At 41.0% G+C, this 20,856-nt stretch overlaps 1 protein-coding gene across 4 annotated transcripts in view; it reads right to left on the bottom strand.

Moving 5' to 3' along the window:
- Window positions 1–20,856, bottom strand: part of LINGO1 (leucine rich repeat and Ig domain containing 1) — a 497,222-nt gene that overhangs the window by 238,770 nt on the left and 237,596 nt on the right. For all 4 annotated transcript variants that reach the window (XM_043985051.1, XM_043985052.1, XM_043985049.1 and 1 more), the window contains one exon: window positions 14,419–14,482. The gene's annotated coding sequence lies outside the window, so the exon portion shown is untranslated. The remainder of the gene's footprint in view (window positions 1–14,418; window positions 14,483–20,856) is intronic.

Here is a 20,856-nt window from a genome sequence, read left to right as displayed (position 1 = left end):
CCTTCCAGTCCTGACATTCTGTGATCTGTGATTTAAGGTCCATTTCAGGTCTGACTCACTATGTTCCCTGCTCTAAGGGCCCTTTCAGCTCTGGCATTCTGTGAATACCATTCTAAGTCGTCTGATTGTTTGAGGCTGTTCTATAGTCAGCAGTAACTGACTCCCCCTCCCTCCCTGCTCTCTGAGCTTTCTTTTCTTCCATACCCAGTGACAGCTCTGGACCTAGGGCCAAGGCCTCCCCTGCTGACTGCTGACAGGGCCTTGATAGATAAGTCTGGAGGCAATGTCACAGAGAAACAATTACTTTGGGCAGCCCCTACCCTTGTGTTCCTGTCACCCAACTGCCTGGCAAGTTTCAATCATTCCTTGGTAGTGGCCTTGAAAGGGCCCCTTTGGAGAAAGGCACATGGTCAATCATGGGCCATGCCAGGCCTGACTCCATCCCTGCATTGTGGAGACTACAATCAAGTGGTGTGGCCCAATAGCCTTAGACAAAGCCCCACTTCCCTTATGTTACAATGGATTCCCCACTGGCTCTTCCTCCTATCTCTTCCATGCTAGATTCTGAGAGCAGGAAGTTACCCCTCAAGTCATGGAGGCCAGCCTGAGCAGAGATCCCCCAACAACATCCTTACACAGTAGCCATCTGTAGCCATTGAAGACTTCCAGCAATGGGGAACTTACTACCTAATGAGGCAGGCCATTTCACTTCTGGATAGTAATCATTGTTAGGTCTTTCTTTCTTACTTTCTTTCGGCAGGGCAATGAGGATTAAGTGACTTGCCCTAAGTCACACAACTAGTAAGTGTCAAGTGTCTGAGGTCAGATTTGAACTCAGGTCCTCCTGAATCCAAGGTCGGTGCTTTATCCACTGTGCCACCTAGCTGCCCCTAGGTGTTGTTTCTTTATAGCAAACCAAAATCTGCTTCTCTGCCTTTCTTCTGTAACTTCTAGCTCTGCCCTTGAGGCTCAAATAGAAAAAGTCAACCCCCCTCTTTCTTAGGACAGCCTTTCAAATACTGGAAGATAGCAGTTACATCACTTCTCCCTCATCATCAATTGCTTTCTTCTCTTTTCCAAGCTAAAAATGGACAGTTCCTTCAATGGAGTCTCCTGCAACTCAGGTTCTAGTCATCTCATCCCCTGGTCATCCCTCCACCATATCAATGTCCTTCCCATAATGTGACACCAATAACTGGATATACTCATATAAGGTTTGAATTTGGGGGCTGTTGCCTTCCTTGGCATGGATACAAGCTTCTTTAAATGCAGCCAAAGACAGCCCTATTAACATTTGGGGCTGCCAAGACATAGACTTGACTCAGACTGAGCCTACAGTTGGTAGCCTCCTCTAAAGTTGCACCCATCAGGAATTCTATTCCTTCCCATCCCATCCCATCCCATCTCATCCTATCCCACCCCATCCCATCTCATCTCATCCTATCCCATCCCATCCCATCCCATCCCATCTCATCCTATCCCACCCCATCCCATCCCATCTCATCCTATCCCACCCCATCCCATCTCATCTCATCCTATCCCACCCCATCCCATCTCATCTCATCCTATCCCATCCCATCCCATCCCATCCCATCTCATCTCATCCTATCCCATCCCATCCCATCCCATCTCATCCTATCCCATCCCATTCCATCTCATCTCATCCTATCCCATCACATCCCATCTCATCTCATCCTATCCCATCACATCCCATCTCATCTCATCCTATCCCATCACATCCCATCCCATCTCATCTCATCCCATCCCATCCCATCCCATCTCATCTCATCCTATCCCATCCCATCCCATTCCATCCCATCCCATCCCATCCCATCCCATCCAGTCTCATTCCATCCCATGCCATCTGATCCCATCCCATCCCATCCCAACCTATCCCATTCATCCCATCTCATTCTATCCTATCCCATCATATTCTATCCCATCCCAACCTATCCCATACTATCCTATACTATGCTATCCTATATCATCCTATTCTATCCATCCCATCCCATCTCATCCTATCCTGCTCTTTTATGTCCTAGTCTAGTCTATTCTAATCTGTTCTGTTATATTCCTCTCTACTTAACAAACATTTATTAAGCACCTACTACATAGAAAACATTGTGTTAGAATGCAAAGACAAAAATGAAAGAATCCCTGCCCTCAATGAGTACAGTCTACTTGGAGAAACAAAATGTGTAAGAATGAATATATGATAAGTACTGTCAAGAGGGAGCACTAATAACTCTGGGGTCAGGAAAAGCCTTCTGCAGGCAACTTACATCTGCTTGTGTTTTGAGGGAAGTTAGGGATTCTACTACAATTGGAGAGAATCGTATTACAGACATAGGGAACAGCCATAAAAAGGCAAGAGGCAGGATTCTAGGCACATAGATTTAGAGCTGGAAGGGACCTTAAAGGCCGTCAAGTCCAAGGTCAAGTAACTTCTCCAGAGTCAAACAGCTAGCAAGTGTTTGAAGCAGGATTTGAACCACATCCATTTGTCCATGGGGATTCCCAAAGAGATAAGTCTAGGGCCAGTATTTCTGGACCAATTGCGTTTCATCACCCCAAATCACCTTCCCACTTAAGTTCACAGCTTGGCCATGGCTACTTGACTGAACTTCCCAAGGTGTTTTCTCCAGAACCATAACACCCCACTTAATTGAGAATAGCAGTTTCCAGAGAAAAGTTGATGCCATTGATATTTTCCTGAAAAATTAAATGGGAAGTCATCTCTCAATAAACAAGGATTCTAATGGTGTGGAAGCTTACTCCTCTTTTGCAGATGACCATCACTCCACATCTTAGCAGACTACTAGGTATGTGACCTTAGGCAAGTCACATAACCACCTCCGGCCAATTTCTTTATCTATAAGATGGAGATAATAATAGCACCTATATAAAAAGTTATCATGAGGCTCAAATGAGACAATATATATGGAAATATGCAAATAATAAAGCTATATATAACTGTTAGGTATTATCATCATCGTTTTTCAAACTAAATATTCTTAGTTCCTGCAAATGATCCTCAAATGACTTGGCTTCTAAAATGACAGAAACAGAAAGTCAGAGAAGAAAGAGAGATTTCAAGAGAAAGAGGAAAGCAAAAAAAGTTCAAGTAAACTACTGAATATACATATGCATACATGTGCATATAGAACACATATAACATTCATACATATGTGATGGAGTTATAGCACTCCACCATCTCTAAGCATTGGAAAGAAAAATTTATATGTGTATAGCCATCATCAGGTACCATATAGAGTAGCAAGTACAACATATTGGAAATGTCCGATAAGACAAGAAGAAGAATGGTGATAATTTTTATTGACTCAGTTGTCTATACATAAATACACAGATTAAGGGTAATAAACAAAGTTACCTACGGATCTTAATGCAAGGATGAAAATTAGACTTCACAGTTATCACAATGATACATGGAATGTGACTCAAGATTAGAATGATGGCAATGGAAAAGCATGTCTTGTTAAAAAGGAAAAGATTAGATAAAGGGTAAAATTTAGTAGTATTGTATAAGAAGAAGATATGTTCCTGAAAAGAAATCTAAGAATGAAGGGGGGAGGTATGGTAAAGAATGCTCAAGTAAAGAACAACAAAAAAGAAGGGCTATTATGGGTAAAGTATACTATAGATGACCTATTCAGAAGGAGGGAATGAATGATGATTTCCAGAAATAGATCACGAACTTGGTAGGAAAGCAAATTGTTGTAATGGGGGCTTCAATTATCTGGATATTTTGTGGAATTTTCTTTGTACTGAAGGCAGAACAGTTGAGAAATTCGTGACTTACCTCAGTGACAGTTTTATTCTTTAAGGCAGAGGGGGGAAGAGGGAAATATCTGTTCTGGATTTGATTGTGATCATTACAGAAGAACTAGTTTCTGAAGTGGGAATGATGGGTAAATGACTGCTCCATCATGAGAGATAAGGAGGATAAAGGCAGACAAAGTCTGATATGCACCATAGATTTGGGGAAAGTAGATTTCAAAGTATTCAGAAGTAAAAGATCAGTGTACCAGTGGGACTGTGCCTATGATTAGGTCAAGTCAATTCAATGAGCACTTATTAATCAGTCATATGTGTCAGGCATTGTACTAAGGACCAGGGATACAAAGAAATGAGGTAGAGGACTCAGTGCAGATTAAACCATTTTTTGGACATGGCCAATGCAGGAATTTGTTTTGCTTGACTATATGTGTTTTTGACGGGGGCTTGGTTTATCTTTCCTTCTCAATGGGGAGGCAGGTGGGAGGAAGAAAAAGTGGATTTTCATTGATGAAAAAATAAAATTTAATTTAAAAAAGAAAACCAATAAATAAAAGAAAATCCCCAAATGAAAATGAGGTAGAAAGTAGATTTTTCCAACTGTAGGACAATTCAAGAACATATTAATTATTAGAGGCAGTGTTGCTCAATGGATACAGAGCTAGCCTCAACTTCAGAAAGATATTGATTCAAGTCCCAATTCTGGGGAATGAATATATTGGTTGTATGAACCTGAGCAAGTCACTTAGTGCTCTAGGCAATTATCTAAGACTATAAGTTTCAGAGAAAATGCCAGCCTACAGTGGTAGAGTTTCCTCACCTAGGAGTTCCTTAATCCAGTAAAATCAAAGTCCCAGTTTCTATCCTATTATGAAAAGGATGGTCTATGAACACTTTGAAATGGTGGCAATACTCACTAAAAAGTCCCATGGTAGGGGCAGCTGGGTGGCACAGTGGATAAAGCACTGGCTCTAGATTCAGGAGGACCTAAGTTCAAATCTGGTCTCAGGCACTTACTAGCTGTGTGAACCTGGGCAAGTCACAACCCCAATTGCCTCACCAAAAAAAAAAAAAAAGTCCCATGGTTTCATCAAGGATAGATCATCCACTATCAGAAATACTTGCTAGGATAATAAGATGAAAGAGAAGTTAAACATATAAACATTGACAAAGAGAAGACAAAACTATCCCTATTTGTATGTAGTTTATTTGAAGAACTCCAAACAATCAGCAAAGAAACGAATTGTGATGATTAATAACCATAATAAAGTAGCAGGAACCAAAACAAATCCACAAAAAATCAGCATTTTTCTCTAGTACTAACAAAAGTAGGAAGGAATAATAAAGGGCTTCTATTCACAGTATTCATAAAATATCTGCACATTAACCTATCAAGGCATACTCAGAACATATAAATACAGCTATCAATGCTCTTTATAGAAATAAATATGGACAGATAACTGGAGTGACAGACACTGTTCATGGTTGGGGTGCACCAGCATAATATAAATGATGATACTGCCTAAATTATTTTACAGATTTGTTAACAATGATAATAAAGCTTTTTATGAAGGGGTTGGTTACAGAACTAGACATAATGATGACAAAATTCCTGTGACAGAACAAAAGATCTAAAGTCACAAAGGAAATAACCCAAAAGAGAAAGAATGGGGAGGGGAAGGGCTTATATTACATGATTTCAAACTATATCATAAAGCAGTAATTTTCAAAAGTATTTCTTACTGGTCAAAAATATAAACTGTAGAACTGGCCAAATCTGTAACATTCAGAAGCAATCAAACCTGGCAGTTCTTGGTCTGATAAATCCAAGATTTTCATTCTACTAGGGTAAGGAGTCCCCTGTGGACAAGAACTCCTGGGAAAACTAGAAAGCAGTTAAGGAAAAAACAAGTCCAGATCAACATCTTCTTTAATATTTTACAATAAGCTACAAATAGATACACAACCTAAACATAGAAGGTCACATAACAGAAAAAGTAAAGGAGAATGCAAGGAGATATAAACAAGGAACAGATGAATCACAAAACAGAAAATAATATAATTGTGATTGTACTCCATTACTAAAATAGATCTGTGATCTCATAGGTATGAGAAATTTCCATAAAGATAGAGATGACAACTGTCCACTCTTGTCTATTCAGTGAGACTTATGTCCATGATGTCTCATAATTTGCCACTGGGAGCCCATTCAATGAGCTTTGGGCTTTCCTCGCATTCTCTTGATATAGTACAGATGCCAATGGAACATGTAGCCTATCTGTCAGTTATCCATCGCTCTTGACTGGTCCATCTATTTCCCATTTATACATTTCTTAAATCATATCTTTAAATGGTTTTCCTTACATAATTCCTTACTGTTGTGTTTTCATGCTGTTCACTAAAACCTGGCAGGTAATCTTCAACTTCAGTTCTCCAGAGCCTATGGTATCCCATGCCTCAAAATGATACATCACCAAAAGAACATTGGTCCTAAAATGATGTCTTTTTTTTCAGGGAGGATCTTAGGTTCATTAACAGAATTGTGTAATTTCCCAAAGGCAATCCAGCCAACTCCCTTCTTTCCATTTATTTCAGGGTTCAAAAGCCTTTGCATGATGAAAATTGATGCAACTAGGATAAGAAAAATCCAGTGGGGGAGAAGAATCTTTGAATCAAATATCTCTGACAAAAGACTAATGCTGAGGATACATGGATAACTGACAAAAATTTACAACACGAATACCCATTTTTCCAATAAATAAGACTTTAATGATATGGATATGCCATTTTCAAAAGAAGAAATATGAATTATAAATAACTATAAGAAAATGCTCTAAATCACTAATAATGAGATGAGTAAAACTTATAACATCTCCGAGAACAGGTCACTAAACTGTTTACACCTTTTAACCTAGTCTTCCAACTCCTGGGAATCCAAGGAGATTAAAGAGAGAAGGAAAACTTCCATTGATTCAAAAATAATCATAGCCATACATAGTTTGATACTGAGGTGTGTTTCCAAAAAACCCACCTGTAACCAAAAGAGGCATCTATCAATTGGGGGATGCCTACAAAAATTGTTGTAATGGAATATTACTATACTATAAGAAGTAAATGTGATGAATTGAGAAACATAGGAAGACTTGTATAAACTAATGCAAAGCAAAACAAGCAGAATAAAAAGAATAGAATGATATACACAATAACTACCACAATGTAGCCAAACACAACACCTGATTGCCTTTCAGATCCATCCCTATCACCATGTTCTGCATGAGTCCTTTCCTGGTCCTCCCAGTTGCTGGTGCTTCTTCCTACCCCACCATTCCAAGACTACTTTGTATTTTTTGTGTGTGTTTCTGTATGTGCCCATCTATGTTGACATTCCCACCACAATGTCTGGAGTAAGGACAATTTGGCTTCAGTCTTTGCATTCTCAGCACCTAGCACGATATTGGTCATGTAGAAGGCACTTGCTTTTGGAATGAATGATTGATTCTAGGGTAGCCAAACTCAAATTAATTATAATGAGCAACCTTGGTCCCAGAGAACATTTCTTGAAACCCACTCCTTTCCTATGGGTAAAAAGGTGGGGAGCCACGGAAGATTGTTCATACTCTCAGACTTGCATGAGATCTTTGTTTGTTAGTTTTGCTTAATTGTTTTACTTGTTACATGGGAAGATTCAGTGGAGTGAACATTGGAAAATAATGGTGGATATTAAAAATCAAAAGATATTAATGTAACTTTAAAAAAATTAAAAAGTTAGGTTATATCATATTAGCCTTATTTTCCCTTTTGATTGGTTCAGTCCATAATTAGATTGGGGCATGGCATAAATAAGAGTTACTTGAATTTGGGGCAATGCATTTGACAAGGTCTCCTATAACATCTTTATGGCCAAGATATCAATGAATTAGAAGTTAGAAAATTTCGGCTGATTTCAAGACTAGTTGTCTACCTAGACCCAAAGAGTGATAACAGAATTGAAGCTAACCTAGAGGGAGGTTTCTATTCAAATGATCCAAAGGTCTTTCTTTTTCTCTCCTCAGCTCACTAGTTATTAAATAACCACTCTACTAGGTTTATGTGGGAATGGAGGAGGGTGATACATATTTTAGGTAAGACACAGCACTAATCCTTATGAAATTTATGATCTAATAGCATATAAGTTACAAATACAGATAATAATTATAAATTATAAGCACCTTAGAAAAGGACAAAACAAAGTACTATGAGAAATCTGAATACAAACATGATTACCATCCAGCAAAAAATTGTGAAAATCTTCCTGGAGGAGGCAACATTTGGGCTAGACTTTAAAGAATGTGAAGATTTCAATAAGGAAAAGGGAGGGGAAGGGGATGTTAAAGTATTCCAGGCAGAAGGAACACTATGAGACAGTAATGGAGGTAGGAAAGGCATATTCAGGGGACAGAAAGTAGCAGTCCAATTGGACTATAACATGAGGTTATAGAGAGCCTAGAGATTATTACTATGAAATGAGGCTAGAGATGCTGTTTTTAGTCTAATATCTTCATTTTATAGTTGAGAAAACTAAGGCCCAAGGAGATCATCATGTCCTCCATATAAGTACTGAGAATCGTTCCAACTCCCACTCACAGAGATGAGTTTGGAGTCCTGGAACAAGGCTCCATCTTCCCAACATGGTGGGAAGGCACATCCTTGATGTGAAGGGGTGGGGTAAGAAGGTGATTCTCTAATGTCATTATCTTGGGCCCCCACCAGTGTGCTTTCCCCCTAGATTATAAAATAAGTCACCTCAATCAATCCACCTTAAGTAGCTTTTAGAAAATTGGACAGTTGGTATAAAATATTCCCCCCAAACTCTGTGACATACTCTCCCACGATTATATACAGATTCCAGGGGAAAATGGGCTCAAACTTTTTTAAATGTGGCAAATATGCAGCTTCTCATTCATTAAAGTTCTTTTCTCCCATTTATGGGATGCTCATAAAGTTCCCTTTAGGTTTAATATAATGTCTTTGTTAGACTCCTTGTAGGGTTGTGAATCTATATGCCGTCTGTCCTTGGCTTCCAATGCAAGATGTGGGGAAGCTTCCAGGACACCATTGGGAAGAGGTCCAATATCTTCCAGACCCTTTAAGATCAAAATGTCCTTCTCCAGCCAGGGGAAGGGATAAATGAGACCTAGGCCAAAGTTGAAGCCAAAGTTTTTACTTACTCTCCTCTCTGAGGAGATTGTTCCTCCCTGGGGATTTTTACTGGAAGGCAGAGAGGCAATGGGTACTTATTAAGAACTTACTACATGCCAGGCACCCCATGAAGTGCTGGGAATGCAAATACAAATAAACCAAAAATGCAGATAGTCTCTGCCACAAAGGAACTTAAGTTCTAAGGGGGAAAACAACACATAAAAGGGAGCTGAAAAGGAGAGACCGGGGTGGGGGTGGGGGACGGAAGGTACCATAATAAGAAATAGTGGTGAGGTTTAGATGGTGAGAAATAAGTTCAAGAAGGGAATGAAAGTTGGCCCACATAGGCCTCTTCCCAAAGTGGAGATCCTCAGGAGGAATTTAGCAGTGGGAGAAAGGAGTTGGCATGGCAGAGAGATGTTCCAGGGTTAGGAGGCCCCAAACACTAGGGGAAACTTGGGTCTGAGAGGCAGCTGAAGCCAAGTGAGAACACTGGCATACCACATCTGCTCCAGCTTCTCAAATGGCTCCCTCCTCAACTCAATTATTTAGAGAGGACCCTTAGGGGATGACTAAGATTTCTAAGCCTGTCCTAGCCAGAGCTTTGTGCAATGTCATTCTAGTTCCAGCTCCAAGGACTTTTTTTACACTGAGTCTAAAGCCTATGATGCCGATGAATTGATTGATTGAGCCTCTTATCACTTACTTTAAGAGGAGTGGGGTGGTCTGATGGATCACCTTATTTACTCCATCCTTAAAATAGTATCAGAGTATTATTTCAACTATAAAATTGGGATAATATGGCCAGATGTGAGATCATGTTTATAAAGCATTTAACATAATGCCTAGCACATAGTAGGCACTTCATAAATATCTGTTCTTTCCCTTTCCTTTTCCTTCCCTTTGACTTGAAAGCCACTTTACACTGAAAAATTATCCTGCCTCTAGAAGTTCTGTATGGCACCAGATTTAGGAAGACCTTGAACCTAGAACTGGAAACATGAGAGAATTTAAGCTTGACTTGATTAGTAATAGAGAACTACCAAAGATAGTTGAGGAGAGGAGGAGCATTCGACCTAGAGGGAATTGTGTTGGCACTGAAATGAAGTAGAAGGAACTGGAATGGGGAAGGACTGGGAATGGGGGATGGGGAGGGGGTCTGTAGTGAGGGGGGGTGATTCTATGGAGACTATTGCAATGGCACAGGCCACTGACATGAGGGCCTGAACCAGGATGTTGGCTGTAGGAATGGAGAGGAGGGCTTGGTTGGAAGAGATGTTGCAGAAATAGAAAGACAAAGACTTTGTACCTGACTTGGAATGTAAGCTATTTAGAGGCAGAATTTGTTTTGGGTTGTTCCCTTTGCACCCAAAAGGCTCAGCACGGTGCCCAGTACATAGTAATCCCTGAATAAATGCTTGTTGGTTGGTTGGTTGAGGGAAAGAGAAGGTGAAGGATTCAGCCTGAAAGATGATGGCATGGATGGTGGGGCTGCAAAGAAAAACAGGGAGGCCAGAAGGAAGAACATTTTAGGGGGAAGACAAAGAGCAAGCACTGAGATGTGTTGAGTTTGAAGTATCAGCGAATGATTGGAGTGGAGACACTCTGAAGGTTGTTGGAAATATGAATCTGATGCTCAGAAGAAATTGAAGGCTTAAAGCTAGAAATATCTCCCATGCCAGAAATGTTCTCCCTCCTCATCTCTGCCTCCTGGCTCCCCTGACTTCCTTTAAGTTCCAGCTAAAATTGCATCTTCCACAGGAAGCCTTTCTCAACCCATCTGAATTCTAGTGTTTTCCTCTCTCTTAATTATTTCTGACTTAAACTATATATAGCTTGTATGTACCCATTTGTTTGTTGTCTCCACTATTGGATTGTAAGCTCCCCAAGGGAAGAGATTGTCTTTTGCCTCTTTATTTATCCCCAGCACTTATAGAAGGTGATTGTTGGGGCAGCTAGGTGGCTCAGTATATAGAACAATAACCCTGGAGTCAAGAGCACCTGAGTTCAAATCTCACCTCAGACACTTACTAGCTATGTGACAAGTCATTTAACCCCAATTACCTTAAACATCTGGAGCCATCTCCAGTCATCCTGAGGTGTGTGTGTGTGTGTGTGTGTGTGTGTGTGTGTGTGTGTGTGTGTGTTTCTTGCTACTGGACCCAGATGGCTCCGGATGAGTAAGTGAAGTTAGTGACCTTGGACTTCCCTGATGTCATGTCCTCTTTGAGAATGAAGGACAAACAACAACAACAACAGTAGGTGATTGTTGTTGCTTCTGCTGCTGCCGTTGTTTAGTTGTTTAGCCATGTTCAACTCTTTGTGACCTCATAGACCAAAGCACACCAGACCTTTCTAGCTTCCACTATCTCCTGAAGTCTGTCTGAGCTCATGTTTGCTGCTTCCATGATACTTTCTACCCATCTCATTCTCAGCCATCTCCTTCTCTTTTTGCTTTCAATCTTTCCCTATCAGGGTCTTTTCCAATGAGTCCTGACTTATTATGTGACCAAAGTATTTAAACTTCAGCTTCAGTATTTGTCTTGCCAATGGATAGTCTGGACTAAATCCTTTAAGTATTGACTGACTTGATCTTCTTGCTGTCTTCTCCAGCATCACAAAAATTTTCTCCAGCACTACAATTCAAAAGCATCAATTTTGTAGTGATTATCTTTCCTTATAGTCAAATTCTCACAGCTATGCATTACTACCAGAAAAACTATAACTTTGACTAAATGCCCCCTTGTAAGCAAGGTAATGTCTCTTCTTTTTAGCATGCAGTCCAGAGTTGACAGTTTTCCTTCCAATGAGCAGGTGTCTTTTAATTTCATAGCTACAATCACCATCTGCAATGATCTTTGAGCCCAAGAATATAAAATCTGACACTGATTCGATTTCTTCTTCCTCTATTTTCCAGGAAGTTATGGGACCAGTTGTCATGATCTTAATTTTTTTAATGTTAAGATTCAAGGGGGCAGCTAGGTGGTGCAGTGGATAGAGTACCAGCCCTGGAGTCAGGAGGACCTGAGTTCAAATCCGGCCTCAGACACTTAATACTTACTAGCAGTGTGACCCTGGGCAAGTCACTTAACCCCAATTGCCTCACAAAAAAAATATTCAAGCTAGCTTTTACACTCTTCTCTTTCACCCTCATCAAGACGCTTCTTAATTCTTCTTCACTTTCTGCCATCAGAGAGGTTATCATCTGTATAGCTGAAATTATTGATGTTTCTCCCAGCAACCTTAATTCTGATCTTTGATGAACCTAGCCTGGCATTTCACATGATGTACTCTGCATATAAGTTAAATAAATAAGGTTACAATCTATAGCTTTGTTGTACTCCTTTCCCAATCTTAAACAAATTAGTTGTTCCTTGTTTGGCTTTAACTGTTACTTCTTGATTCCCATAAAGGTTCCTCAGGACACAAATAAGGTGATCTGTTACTCTCATCTCTTTGGGAATTTGCCACATTTTGTTGTGATCCAAAGTCAAAGGTTTTAGTGTAATTAGTGGAAACAGAAATAGATGTTTGTTTGTTTTCTGGAACTCCCTTGCATACTCCATAATCCAGCAAGTGTTGGCAATTTGGTCTCTAGTTCCTCTGCCTCTTTGAAAACCAGCCTGTACTTCTGGTAATTCTTAAACATAATCTTGCCAGCATGTTGTAATGATTGGAATGACACCACCTGCTGGAGACTTACTGTAGAAGAGTTCCGCCCATGATGCGAAGGTCTTTGAGGGCAAGACCAGGAGTCTTTTCTTTGGCGTCAGGAAGTGACGTTGGCTAGTGGGAGGAAGAAGGAAGAGACTAGTGCTCTGTCTCGCTCTCTTTCCTTGGGACTCTGGTGGAGAGCGGAGCTAGAAACGTGCTCTCCCTTTAATAGATAGATGAATGTAGGCCTTTCTCTCTCTTTACCAAATTCTTATTCTCCTTAATAAATGCTTAAAAGCCTAACTCTTGCTGAAGCTTATAATTTATTGGCGACCACTCATTAGATATTTTAGACAGAATAGCTAGAATTTTAGCCCTTAACAATGTGAAATGAGTGCAATTGTTCAGCAATTTGAACATTCTTTGGCATTGACCTTCTTTAGGATTGAGATATAAACTAATCTTTCCAACCCAGCGGTCACTGTTGAGTTTTCCAAATTTCCTGGCATATTAAGTGCATCACTTTATCTCTTTTTTTTGGAGAGACAATGGAGGTTAAGTGACTTGCCCAGGGTCACACAGCTAGTAAGTGTTAAGTGTCTGAGGCCAGCCTTGAACTCGGGTCCTCCTGAATCCAGGGCCGGTGCTTAATCCACTGCGCCACCTAGCTGCCCCTGAGTACATCACTTTAACAGCACAATCTTTTAGGGTTTTAAATAATAGTAGGTGATTCATAAATGTTTGTTGCTTGACTAAGATGTGAGAGTCATATACATAGAGATTGTAGCTGAGGCTATGGGAGTACAAACAATGAACAAATAGTGTAGAGAGAGAAGAGTAGATGGCCAAGAGCAGAGAGAAAGAGAATATTCAGCATGGGATGGGGGATTCTGAAAGAGGATAAAGAGCCATTAAAAGAGCCCCAAAAGCAAAGCTGAGAGAAGAACTAGAACAAGGAGGTACCTCTAAAGATGAACAAGGTTAGGTTATCCAGCAAGGGAGGTTGTTGGTCATATACAATGCCACTGAGAGGTCAGGGGGAGGGAGACTGAAAAAGGCCATTGACTTTGGTGATAAGGAGGTATGTGGTGACCTTGTAAAGAGCCATTATTGAGGAATAGTTAGGGTGGAAGCCTGGGGCTTGTAAGTACTTGAAGAGAGAGGGGATGGTGAGACAGCAGAAGCATGACAGGTGGGAGGTGGGACTTGAAAGTCATGGCGGATGGTCTCAATTTTCTCAGTGTAACAATAGACAACTAAGTCATCTGCTCTAAGTGTGGAGATCTGGGGTCTGGTTGAGGGGTCTTAAAGAGAACAGAGAATGCTTGGAACAGTTCCTGTGGGGCATGAGTTAGGAATTTGTAAGAGCAGAACAGAGTGATTGTCAAGCAGGAGTGAGGGTCTCCTTGCATCATTTTCATCAATACCTTGGATGAAGGCATAGATGGCAGGCTCATCAAATTTGTGGATGACACAAAATTGGGAGGAATAATGAACACACTGGCTGGCAGAATTAGGATCCAAAGAGATGCCAACAGGCTAGAAGGATGGGCTGAATATTGTCATATGAAAGCTGTGGAGGCCCAACACTCTAGCTCAAAAAATAACATTTTTGAGCACAGGATGGGGAAGATGTGGCTAGACAGCTGTTTCCGTGAAAAAGACCTGGGGGAGTTAGTGGACTGCAAGCTCAATGAGTCAACAGTGTGATGTGAAAGGCAAAAATACTAACACAATCTTAGGCTGCATTAATAGAAGTGCAAAGTCCAGAATAAGAGAAGAGATACTCACAGCGTCGTCGGCACTGATCAGACCCTGTCTGGCGTCAGTTCTGGGCACCACATTTTAGGCGAACCTGTGAATATTCAGAAGAGGTTGATGAGGATAAGAAGAGGATTGGAAAATATGCCACATGGGGAGCAGTTGGAGGAAGGAACCGTATATGTTCCATCTGGAGAAGCCTATGGTGGAATCTAATGGGGTATCATGGGGAAGAGGGCACAACCAGTAGCAATGGGTGGAAACAGAACATAGATATAGATATATAGAGATATATGCATATATGTGCATATACACACATATACATACATGCATGGATATGTATGTCTATGCATAATAGCTTTTAATATATAAAGTATATACATATTCATATATGTGTATATATACATATACATACACACACACATATGTGTGAGGGTAGCTACATGGCTCCGTGGATAGATGCCAGGTCTGGAGTCAGGAAGACTCATCTTCCAAACTTCAAATCTGGCCTCAGACAATCACTAGCTGTGTGACATTGGACAAGCCACTTCACCCTGTTTGACTCAATTTCCTCATCTGTAAAATGAACTGGAGAAGGAAATTGCAAAACACTCCAGTAGCTTTGCCAAGAAAACCCCAAATGGATCACAAAGAGTCAGACACGACTGAAAAAAAATGACTGAACACAAACACTCTATCTGTATGTGTGTGTATCTCCCATGATTGTTTGCATGTTATCTCTTTCATTAAACTGTGAGCTCCTTGAAGGCAACAACTTTCATTTGCCTCTTTTTTTGTATCCCCAGCCCTTAGTACAGTTCTTGGTGTACACTAAGTGCTTAATAAATGCTTGCTGAAGAAATATGTTTAATGTGATGGTACATATATAACCTATATCAGATTTCTTTCTGTCTTGGGAAGGGGGAAGAGAAGGGACAGAGGGAGAAAAATTTGGAACTAAAAATCTTATGAAATCAAATGTGGAAAACTATCTTTACATGTAACTGGAAAATAATAAAATACTTTTATGCTAAAAATAAATAAATGAATGAGTGAATGAATGGATACAAAAATAAATGCTTGCTGACTGACCCCCAATAATGAGGACTCTCCAAAAGTAAAATGGGCTGCCCCAAGAAGCAGTGAGCTCTTCGTCACCAGCAGAGACTGGATGACAACTTGCCTGACATCGTGTAGAAAGGATTCCTGGCTAGAATGGGTGGGCTTTCTCATATGTCCTTAGAGACCCCTTCTAGCTATGAGATCCAGTGATGCTAAGATTAGGTGATCTCTGTGGCCCCTCATTTAGGCAAGGTCCTGCAATGGCTACAAAGAAGTACATGCAAAGATAATCCCAGACAGACACGCTCTGACTCTCTGTCAGAAACAGTTCTTCTGGATAAATAAATTGACTGAGGTCTTGGGTCCAACTTTGGTGTCCTGTGAATTTGGGCTTCACAAGGTACTCATCTGTTGCCAGTCTCTTAACTGACCTACTCACTTCCTTGTACAGTGTGACTCTGGGTAGGCATGTTGGCTTTGTTCATTCACCAATTCAACAGACAATAATTAAATACCTGTTATGCACTATTCTGGGCACTGGGGATGCAATGACAAAAAGGAAACAGTTCCTGCCCCTTCCCTCAATAAATTCACATTCTACTAGGGTATCTAGCCTTGTAATCTAGGTTCCCACAGATCCGCCTTTGTTTGTTTTCTGATAACTGCGGTTGGTTATAGATTTTGATCGAACAAGGACTTTAAGGGTCATAAGATCATAGCTCTGGAGCTGGAAAGGCCCTCTGATGTCATCTAGTCCAACCCATTTTTCAGAAGATACAGACCCAGGGAAATGAAATGGTTCAATCAAGGGGATCTGGGTAGTAACTGATGAACAACAAATAGTCAACAAACCATTTAAGCATCTACTATGTGCTGGGAACTGTGCTAAGTTAGTGAATGATAGGAGTGGGAAACCAAGGCCAGGCCACTGAAATTCAAGGACATTAGCCAGTCCCAGCTTGACTTGTCAGTAGTCTCCAGCTAGGGAGTGACAGATAGCAGGTGCTAGGTGCTGAGCCAAATAAAGGAGCCCAGTTTCTCTTTGGCCATGTCTACTTGGAGGATGTGTATTCATGCGTGTCCATGGGGCTCAGTAGAGGAAGGGGGAAAGGAGACACTCTCCCGTGTATGTTCTTGCACAAATCCACAGGCATGTGTAAGGTAGAAGGACATAGATACTTTGTATTCTCAAATAATCAATCTGCAAATATTTATTAATCAACTATTATGTGCCTAGCCCTGAGCTAGGCATTCAGGGTACACGTAGAAAGAATGGAACTTGTAAGGAGCTGACCTGAGATGTGTGTGCATGCCTGTGCATATTGGAGTCAACCCCCAGTCAGCCCAGTAAAGGTGCCTCACTGGATGAGTCAATCAGTGAGTGGATTTCCTAAGTGAACCTGAGTGTCTGGCTCTGGGCTAAACCCTGATGAGGAGGAAAGGGGAAATAGCAGAAGGAAACACTTCCTGCAGTGGCAGATCTTCTTGTCAGCTGTCCTGGGGCAAAGGCTGTGTCATTCCTTCCTCCTAAGCATCTCCAGCAATGAAAGCATTCCTTGGAGAGCAACAGTTCTCTTCAATTTTCATAGATTCTTAGATTGTCAGGACTTCTAGTCTCCCCTTTTTCATAGCATCATATATTTAGGAGTGGAGGGATCTCAAACATCAAGGAGGTGGTGGTCTTAGGTCCATGGGCCGTCAAGGAGTCTATGGGTGGCTTTTAGGGGTTCCTTGAATTTGAATGGAAAAAAATTGCATCTTTATTTCAATTTCATTGGTTTCCTCTTTATTGCCACTGAGATTCCTCCCTGTTAATTCTTTTTTTTTTTTTAGTGAGGCAATTGGGGTTAAGTGACTTGCCCAGGGTCACACAGCTAATAAGTGTTAAGTTTCTGAGGCCGGATTTGAACTCAGGTACTCCTGACTCCAGGCCCAGTGCTCTATCCACTGCGCCACCTAGCTGCCCCACCTCCCTGTTAATTCTTGCCAATTTATCCTGTATAGAGTTTGTCATACGTAGTGGTTTGCATGTTGTCTCCCCCACTAAACTGTGAACTCCTTGAGGGTAGGGACTACTTTTGCTTTTCTTTGTGTCCCAACACTTAGTTTAGTGCCTAGTATATAATAAGTGCTTGTTGACATGGTAACAGCTTGTTTCTTTTATAAACTTATTTATTGTGTTTTATGCATTTACAAAAATTATTCTGAGAAGTTTTACATTGGTTTCACTAGACTGCCCAAGAGGTCCATGGCACAAAGAAGGTTAAGAACCCCTACTCTAGATTCCAACCCCTCTCACTTGACAGAGGAAGAAACTGAGGCTTAGAAAGGAGAAGTTACTTGTCCCAAGTCACTTGGCTAGTTGGTGTCAGAGACAGGACTTGCACTCTGATCTTATAACTCTAAATAAAACAAATGCTCTTTCAACTATATTCTGTTTACTCCTGTCATTGTATTGGGCACAGGGCTCTGTATAGAGAAGAACTAAGTCCTCCAAGCAATGTAATTCCTTGGAGCATGAGGCATCTATCAGCCTCATTGCCTTCTTCACTGAGGAGGATTTGAAGCAGATGCAATTAAGGTTAAACCTAAAAAGGAACTTCCAGACGGATGGAGTTGGTCTATGATGGGGAAAAGTGAGATGGAAGGAAGGTCTTTCAAGAACTCATTCTATCAGTCTGGAAAGTAACGTTAGGGTCACTAGGCTAGGAGTTAGGAGACCAAGCCTGGAATCCTCTAACCAGTGTGGCCAAGTCATTCCTCTTTCTCAACCTCAGTTTATTCACTTCTCAAATGAGGGAAAGAGCTCTTGGCCCTTTCAACCTCACAGGGCCTGTAGTGAGGATCAAATGGGCTAAGGAAAAGGTGTGAGCCCATGAGAAAGTAGAAAGAGCTCAACAAACAGGGAAATATTGGAAGAAGAGCAGGAGGTGAACTACAAGATTTTTGTAAAGTCAAGCACTTGGTATAATCTTGAGGAAGGCAAGGTGGGACATGAACCTTTGGTTGTCATTGAGGCACAGGGTGACTCTGCTCCTATCTCTGCCCCCAAGGCTCTTTGTCATCCGGATCAAGTCACTTAATATCTCTGGGTTCTTGGCTTTCCCAACCACAGAAGGAGACAACAAGAGTTAGTATGGCGGAGTGCTGGGATTCTTAACCTGGGAGTTTTGTTTTGAAAAAATACTTTCATAAATCAATATCAAATATGATTAGTTTTTCATAAGCTTATTTGTTTAATTCTATCCATTTAAACATAAATCTGAAACAGGGCCTGTATACTTTACCAGGCAGATGAAGGGGTCCATGAGATACAAATGGTTAAGAACCCCTAGTATAATAAATGGACTTGGGGTTGGGAGGACCTGGCAGTAAACCTAGGCTCAGGCACTTACTAGCTGTGTGACTCTGGGCAAATTGATTAACCTTTCTGGGCCTCAGATGCCTTCTCACTAAAATGACAGGGTTGAACTGGATGGCCTTTGAGGTCCCTCCCAGCTCTAAGTCAATGAAGAACATCTTCCCTGGAAGATTTCTGAAGACACAAAAGAAAATTTCATATGCATTTCTCATTCTCTGTCTCATTTTCACCCTTTCTCTAATCACACAACCAGCATCCTAGTTCAGGTACTCATCACGTGTGCCATCACTCTAGTCTCCTAATCCATCTCCCTGTCCTGCCTTTCCCCGTTTCAATCCATCCTTCATAGAGTGACTTTCCTTAAGTTCAGATCTGATCATGCCAGTCTCCTACTCAGTGAACTCCAGAGGATTCCTATTGCCTCTGAGATAATGTAAGTTCCTCTGTTTGCCATTTAAAGCTCATCACAACCTGGCCCCTTTTCCCCATTCCAGATTTATTGCACATTCCTCCCCTTCACCACTCAGTGACTGGTCTTCTCCTTGTTTCTCATACCCAACACTCCACCTCCCTTTGCACAAGCTACCTCCTATCTATGCCTGGAATTTTATTCTCTCTTTATCTCTGCCTCTTCAAATTCCTAGTTTTCTTCTAAACTCAGTGAAAGCAACACATCCTTCATGAGTTCCTATCGGATTCTCTCAGCTGCTAGTGCCCTGCCCCACTTCCATAATGACTTGTATTTATTTTGTATATATTTTCTATAAATGTACAGAAATCAAACTTCATGGCACTTACTATATGCCAAGTATTGGGATAATCCCCAGGGATATTAAAAAACAAAACAAAACAGTTCCTTCCCTCAAGGAACTTCCTTTCTAATGAGGGAGTCAACTTGCACATAAATAAGTATATGGAAGATTCAGGGCAGATGATAGGCACATGGAGAGGAGAAGGCACTAGGTGCTTGAGGCTGAGTTGATAGATTGGAAAGTGTCTGAGGGCAGGACTTATTTCATTTTTGTCTTTGTATCTCCAACATCTAGTGCTAGGTACTTAGTAGGTGTTTAATTAATTCTGTTGGTTGACTGATTGATCTTTGTGGAATGTTTATGTTAGGGGCATAGTAAGAACGGTCCTGAGGAGAGAGGCTCCTGATTTGTGTTCAGATCCCAGCTTTGCCACTTCTTAGATAAGTGTTCTCAGGTAAATCACTTCATCTGTCTGAGTAGGTCCTCATTCTCCCCACCTGTAAAATGTATAGGTAAAATTTCTAGAGCCTATTTCTGCTCTGATGATATATGATTTTATATCTCTGTGCTTCCAGACAAGATATCTCAATATGCCCAGGGCAGAAAAGGGAATTCCCAATGACCCTCACCATCACCACCACCACCATCCCAAACACCTAGATGAAGCTCAAAGGTGACTGGTCTGACATGTAGACCTTCAAAGAAGCTCTCCCAGGATATCTGGGGTGTGTGTGTGTGTGTGTGTGTGCCATACACATCTATAAATACACACATACTTTCCCTCCCAAACAATACCTGATAAACAGATGACTCTGCTATATTAAAATTTTCCAGCATTTTGGCTACGATCTGCTTCCGGCGGTAAAAGTTAGTTATTTTATAGCCGCGAGAAGATATCAGCCGTAACATGCTAAAATTATAACCTAGCAGAGTCATCTGTTTAAATACCCTGGAAACTGGGTGCCGGCTGCTTTCTGCTGCTCTTCCCTCTCTCCGGCTGCCACACTCTGTAACCATAGTCTGTTACAGTGGGTGATAGGAAGGATCCCTCCTAGGCCTTAGGCCTTCTAGATCAAAGGGTCATAGATTTAGATTTGGAAGGGTCCTCAGAGACCATCTAGTGCAAAAACATCATTTTATAAAATAAGGAAAGTGAGGAACAGAATGGTAAAAGTCACATAAGGGGACAAGTGACAGATCTGGAATTCTAATCTAGGTTCTTTCACTTCAAAAGATAACAGCTAGCATTTATATAGCACTTTAAGGTTTTCAAAGTGCTTTATAAATATCATC

This window comes from Dromiciops gliroides, chromosome 2, assembly GCF_019393635.1.
Source record: "Dromiciops gliroides isolate mDroGli1 chromosome 2, mDroGli1.pri, whole genome shotgun sequence".
NCBI lineage: Eukaryota > Metazoa > Chordata > Mammalia > Microbiotheria > Microbiotheriidae > Dromiciops > Dromiciops gliroides.
This window is presented reverse-complemented; position numbering and strand designations above follow the sequence as displayed.